The 6,341-nt window shown below is 42.0% G+C and overlaps 1 pseudogene; it reads left to right on the forward strand.

Moving 5' to 3' along the window:
• Window positions 1-1,337: 1,337 nt before the first annotated feature.
• Window positions 1,338-3,254, forward strand: LOC134738101 (cell division cycle protein 27 homolog; annotated as a pseudogene).
• The last annotated feature ends 3,087 nt before the right edge of the window (window positions 3,255-6,341 follow it).

Here is a 6,341-nt window from a genome sequence, read left to right on the forward strand (position 1 = left end):
AGACTGGTTAGAAACTGCTCAATCAAAAGAAAAGTTCAACTCTGTGAGATGAAAGCATACATTGCAAAGCATTTTCTCAGAAAGATTCTGTCTAGTTTTTATGTCAAGGTATTTCCTGTTTCATCATAGGCTGTGAAGGGCTCACAAATATCCATTTGCATATTTTAAAAAAAGACTGTTTCCAAACTGCTCAAACAAAAGACAGGTTCAACTCTATGAGATGAATGCACACATCAGAAAGAACTTTCTCAGAATGCTTCTGTCTAGTTTTTATGTGAAGATATCTCTTTTTCACCTAGGTATCAAATGGCTAAGAAATATCCCTTTGCAGATTTTACAAAAAGACTGTTTCCAAACTGCTCAATAAAAAAAGTTTCAACACTGTGAGATGAATACACACATCAAAAAGAAGTTTCCCAGAAAGCTTCTGTTTTCTTTTTATTTGAAAATATTTCCCTTTTCACCATAGGCCTCAATGGGCTCAGAAATATCCCTTTGCAGATTCTACATAATGACTGTTTAGAAAACTGCAGGATCCAAATTACACCATTACTGCTCACACACTGCAGTCTCAACCTCCCCAGGGTTAGGCTATTCCTCAAGGGATCCTACAGCCTCGGCCTCCCAAAGTGTTGGGGTTACAGGCGTGAGCCACCAGCAGCTGGCCTGAGTTAATACATCTGGTCTCACTACGTCTTAACCACACACCCATGAGGAACTCAAGTCAAGAGATAGTTGGCAAGAGACTCTCAACATTCTCTCCCGAAAGCAGTGAGGTGGATGGCAGACGTGTGTCCCGAGCTCCTGGGGTTTTAGGTGACCATGTGTAGAGGAGAGATTTCCAATGTTTCCAGAGAGGCGCGAGCCAGTTATTCGGGGCATCTGAACACGAGATGGGGTTTCTGACAGCAACTTAAGGGCCAGGAAGGGCCAGAATCTGCCAAGGCCCATGTCCCAGGGTGGGGCCAATGGAACCCAAGGTAGAGGGAGTCAGCAGTCCTCACAGAGAGGACTCCAGCCCTAGGCCCCGCTGTGCAGACCAAATCAGAAGGAACAGAGTCCTTCGTCCTACATGCCACATCCCTCCACTGAACTTGGGAGTGGACCTGTTTCCCAAATATGAGGTGACTTTCGCTTTGTAATGGATCACAAGGGGCCGGGCTTTCCACAGTCAGCAGGATAAAGAGGTCATGCTGGCTCGGCCACCCCCATCCCCCGGTAACTGGTGAATTTAAATGAGCCGAGGCTGGCCGGGCCGGAGCCGCTACAGGGGGGAGTGTGGTTGGTGGGGTGGGGGTTTCCTGAGGCACTGCAGAAATTGGGCCTTTGCCTCGAGGATGACAGTGCTGCAGAAACCCTTCCAGGCTGCTATATGGCAAGCACTAAACCACTATGCTTACCGAGGTGGGGTTTTCCTCACAGAACGCCTTTATGCAGAAGTACACTCAGAAGAAGCCTTGTTTTTAATGGCGACCTGTTCTTAACTCCCAGGAAAAGCCTATAAAGCATATAGACTCTTGAAAAGACACAGTTGTCCTACACCGCAATGCAAATACCTGCTTGCAAAATGTTGTGTTGATCTCAGTAAGCTTGCAGACTGGGAACAAATCTTATCTGGTGGAGTGTTTAATAAGCAGAAAAGCCATGATGATATTGTTACTGAGTTTGGTGATTCAGTTTGCTTTCCCCTTCCATTGTTGGGACGTTTATATTGCAAGACAGATCGGCTTGCCAAAGGATAAGAATGTTACCAAAAGAGACTTAGTTTAAATCCTTTCCTCTGGTATCCCTTTGAATCATTATGTGAAATAGGTGAAAAGCCAGATTCTGACCTAACATTTAAATTCACATCTTTACAGAACTTTAGCAACTGTCTGCCCAACTCTTCAACAACACAAGTACCTAATCACAGTTTATGTCACAGACAGCCTGAGACCATTCTTATGGAAACACCCCAGGACACAATTGAATTAAACAGAGTCAATTTAGAATCTTCCAATTCAAAGTACTCCTTGAATACAGATTCCCCAGTGTCTTTTATTGATTCAGCTGTAATTTCACCTGAAACTATCCCACTGGGAACAGGAACTTCCATATTATCTAAACAGGTTCAAAATAAACAAAAAACTGGTCGAAGTTTATTAACAGGACCAGCAGCTCTTAGTCCATTTACCCCAAGTTTTGGGATCTTTCCATTAGAAACCCCAAGTCCTGGAGATGGATCTTATTTACAAAACTACACTAATGCACCTTCTGTAATTGATGTGCCATCCGCTGGAGCCCCTTCAAAAAAGTCTGTTGCCAGAATTGGCCAAACTGGAGCAAAGTCTGTCTTCTCGCAGAGTGGAAATAGCCGAGAGGTAACTCCAATTCTTTCACTAACAGAAAGTTCTGGTCCATAAATAACTACAACACCTCAGGTAATGAGCCCCACTATGACATCTCCCCCAAAAGCACTGCATCGAAGAAGTTCATGACTCTTTACTAGTGACAGTTCCACAACCAAGGAGAATAGGAAGAAATTAAAAATGAAGTTTACACCTAAAATCCCAAACAGAAAAACAAAAAGTTAAACTAATAAAGGAGGAATAACTCAATCTAATATAAATGACAACCTGGAAATTACAAAATTGGACTCTTCCATCAATTCAGAAGAGGAAATATCCACAATCACACCTCAGATTCAGACTTTTAATCTACAAAAAGTAGCAGCAGAAGGCTTGATGAGCCTTCTTCGTGAAAGGGGGAAAGGTTATTTAGCTTTAGGTTCATACCACTGCAAAAAAGCTATAAATATTTTGAGCCATCTACCTTCTCACCACTTCAATACTGGTTGGGGACTGTGCCAAATTTGAAGGTCCTATTTTGAACTTTCAGAGTACATGCAAGCTGAAAGAATATTCTCAGAGTTTAGAAGGATTGAGAATTATAGAGTTGAAGGCATGCAAATCTATTCTACAACACTTTGGCATCTTCAAAAAGATGTCGCTCTTTCATTTCTGTCAAAAGACTTAACAGACATGCATAAAAATTCGCCAGAGGCCTGGTGTGCTGCAGGGAACTGTTTCAGTCTGCAACGGGAACATGATATTGCAATTAAATTCTTCCAGAGAGCTATCCAAATGGATCCAAATTATGCTTATGCCTATACTTTATTAGGGCGAGGGTTTATCTTAACTGCAGAATTGGACAAAGCATTAGCTTGTTTTCGAAATGCTATCAGAGTCAATCCTATATATTACAATGCATGGTAAGTGGTAATGAATTGTAAAGACAAAGTCTTGTTGATGGTGCTGGTAGTCACTAATTTTTCTTGTTAAAAAGCTCTTTATTGTCATGAATTTGGTTACTAATACTTAGGAATGGTACATTCTGGTCAATAACTTCAAACTAACTTTTTTTATGAAATGTATGCCTTTAACAAACTCTTCAGTTAACTAATGATAATAGAATACGAGATGCTTATACTCAACAGTTTCAGTCTTCTAAAAAACTTTTGCAGATACTGTAGTTGTGTTTTGTTTGTTTGCTTGTTTAGTTTTGTTACTTGATTTGTTACTTTTTCTTCGAACACAAAAATGGTGATTGGGACAAAAAATGCTTGGGAAATTGGAAAGGAATAGCATAATACACTTATTGGATAATAGAAAAAAACACTGAAAAAGTTCACTAGCTGCTTATTGACAATGTTCCAGTTTATTGAGTTACTATTAAGAACTTAATGTATCCTTTATTTAGCAGTATCTCTGTTTTACTTTTTTGTATTTGTGTATAAGTAGACACATAGGAAATTACTACCCAGGTCATATTGTTATCAACTGAATAACATATGAAAAAGTTTGGTCCTACTTCTGCCTCAACACCCTACTTACTGTTGACATTTATTGTATTTCTCTGGACTGACTTAAAAGTTTAAATATCAAGAGAGGGCAAGGCATGGTGGCTCATGCCTGTCATCCCAGCACTTTGGGAGGCCAAGGCAGGCAGATCACAACGTCAAGAGATCGAGACCATATGTTGAAACCCCGCCTATATTAAAAGTATAAAAATTAGCTGGGCATGGTGGCAGGCGCCTGTAGTCCCAGCTACTCAGGAGGCTGAGGAAGGATAATCGCTTGAACCTGGGAAGTGGAGGTTGCAGTGAGCCAAGATTATGCCATTGCACTCCAGCCTGGGCGACAGAGTGAGACGCCATCTCAAGAAAAAAATAAAATAAAAATAAAATAAAATAAAATAAAATAAATATCAAGAGAAAGTATAATTCTGAAGTAGTAACTCTGCAGAAGCTTTTTTGTCAGTTACAGTTATCTTTGGGGTTAGTTATTATAGCAGTTGAGTTTTAACACTTGATTTGCCTCTAAATCTGAAGCATTATATTACTAAAATATTTTTTGATTTGTGATTATGTTGTTTAATGGGTTATATATCATTTTGCTGTAGTAGTTGCAGTGCCTGAAAGATTGCCAGAAAAATAGTGCTAGCTATTGCTGACCAATGTAAAAATCAACTTGCCAATATTGCCATCTCTTCCAATAGCTATGTTCTCCATAATATTTTAAGAACTCAGTTCTTCATAAGGCTTGTGTTGTTTTTGATTTTTTCCGAAGTCTGGTGGATCCTTGTGCTGTTTTTTTTTAAATGTGTATTGTCTGTCCAGCTATTCCGCAGGAGTCACATTCTTAAAAATCTTATCCATATGAAAATTGTGTTTCAAGGAGGATTATTCAGACTGGCAAGCTTTTAGTAGGAGGAGTTTAAATGCTGACGTATTTAGGTAACTCTAAATACTGAGCAACTTCATTCTATCTACAAAATAGAAAGCCTTTCTTTTCTTTTCACTTTCACTATCTTCAGCACCATGTTTAATACCTTTTCTTCATCTTAACACAATTATAAAGATATACAAATCCACTCAAATAAAGCAGATATATTGTGCTTTAAAAAAAAAAAGAAGTCGTTATGTGGCACACAATGAGGTGTGACTCAAATCTAGAATCTCCAATGAAAACCAATGAAACAGGGTCAAATACCGTGTCTACTAAAAATAAAAAAATGGGCTAGGCGTGGTTGTGCTGAGGCAGGAGAATCACTCTAACCCAGGAGACAGAGGTTGCAGTGAGCTGAGATCACGCCACTGTACTCCAGCCATGGGGGGACAGAGCAAGACTCCATCTCAGAAGCAAACAAACACAGAAAGCCAATAAATGTGTTTAACTCAACGTATCAGGCTGAGGTCTCTTGACAGGATACATCCAGTACGCAGGGAAACGTTGATGGGTGGGGTGGAATCTATTTTGTGGCCTCAAGGAAGGGTTTGAGAGACAGTCCCACAAACGTTGATGGCAAACGTGACGGCCCAAAGAAGCCCCTCCGCCCAAGAAGTGATATTCATTTGTATCCTGTAGCCACCCACGAGGGAGAATCAGGCTCTCTACACACCCCCAACCCCCACCCCACCCCACCCCAACCCACCCCCCCGCTTCGTGAAATGAGCTCTCACTCCATCAGGCTCTATTCAGGCCGTGTGGTTTTTTAACCTCCAGTGTGTGTGCCTGGGTTGTGGGGTGGGGTTGGGGCGGTTGTGGACAGAGGAGGGGATAAAGCGGTGGTGTCCCGTGGGTGCCAATTATGTGGGACGTGAGTGGGGTGGCCAGAGCCTAGGGAACACATTGCCTGTCAGGATGTCTCCCCTCATGCTCCCCTCTCTGACCTATGCTCCACATCTTTGCAGTTCAGTGGGGACCTTGTGGGTGGAAGTCACCATCCCTTTGGACTTTAGCCGAGGAAGGCCGGGCTCCCAAGAGTCTCCCCGGAGTCAGGGCCTTGGGCAGGCTCACAAGGATGCTGAAGGTAATGGTTGGTGACAGTGATGTATGTTGGAGGCCTTGGGCCAATGCAGAGGTATCCATTTGACCTCGGTGGGACAGGTCAGCTTTGTGGAGTCCTGTGAGTCCTTCCAGAGACTCATCCAGTGCTAGCAAGCATGGTACCGAGGATCCCAGCTCCCAGCAGAAACACTTTTGTTCACACAGAATCCTGGGCAGGAAAGTTCTCAGCAGGTTTAGACCTCCCAGCCAAAAAGCCAAAGCCACTTCTGGGATTTTTTTTCAAAGAGCCAGTGGTTCCACAATGGGCCATGGGTAGTTGTGGAAATGGAGAGAAGTGTTTGCAGATACATATTTCAGACAGAACCGACAGGGCTTGGTCATAGGTCATGAAGGACATGAGCAGATGCACATTGAGAAAACCCTCCCAGCATCCTAGGTGAACAGAGGTATGATTTTTTTGAGACAGTCTAGCTAGATGCAACCCCAGATTTTAGGGTTGGATGTTTATTAATA

Source organism: Pongo pygmaeus, chromosome 15, assembly GCF_028885625.2.
Source record: "Pongo pygmaeus isolate AG05252 chromosome 15, NHGRI_mPonPyg2-v2.0_pri, whole genome shotgun sequence".
In the NCBI taxonomy this organism is placed as follows: Eukaryota; Metazoa; Chordata; class Mammalia; order Primates; family Hominidae; genus Pongo; species Pongo pygmaeus.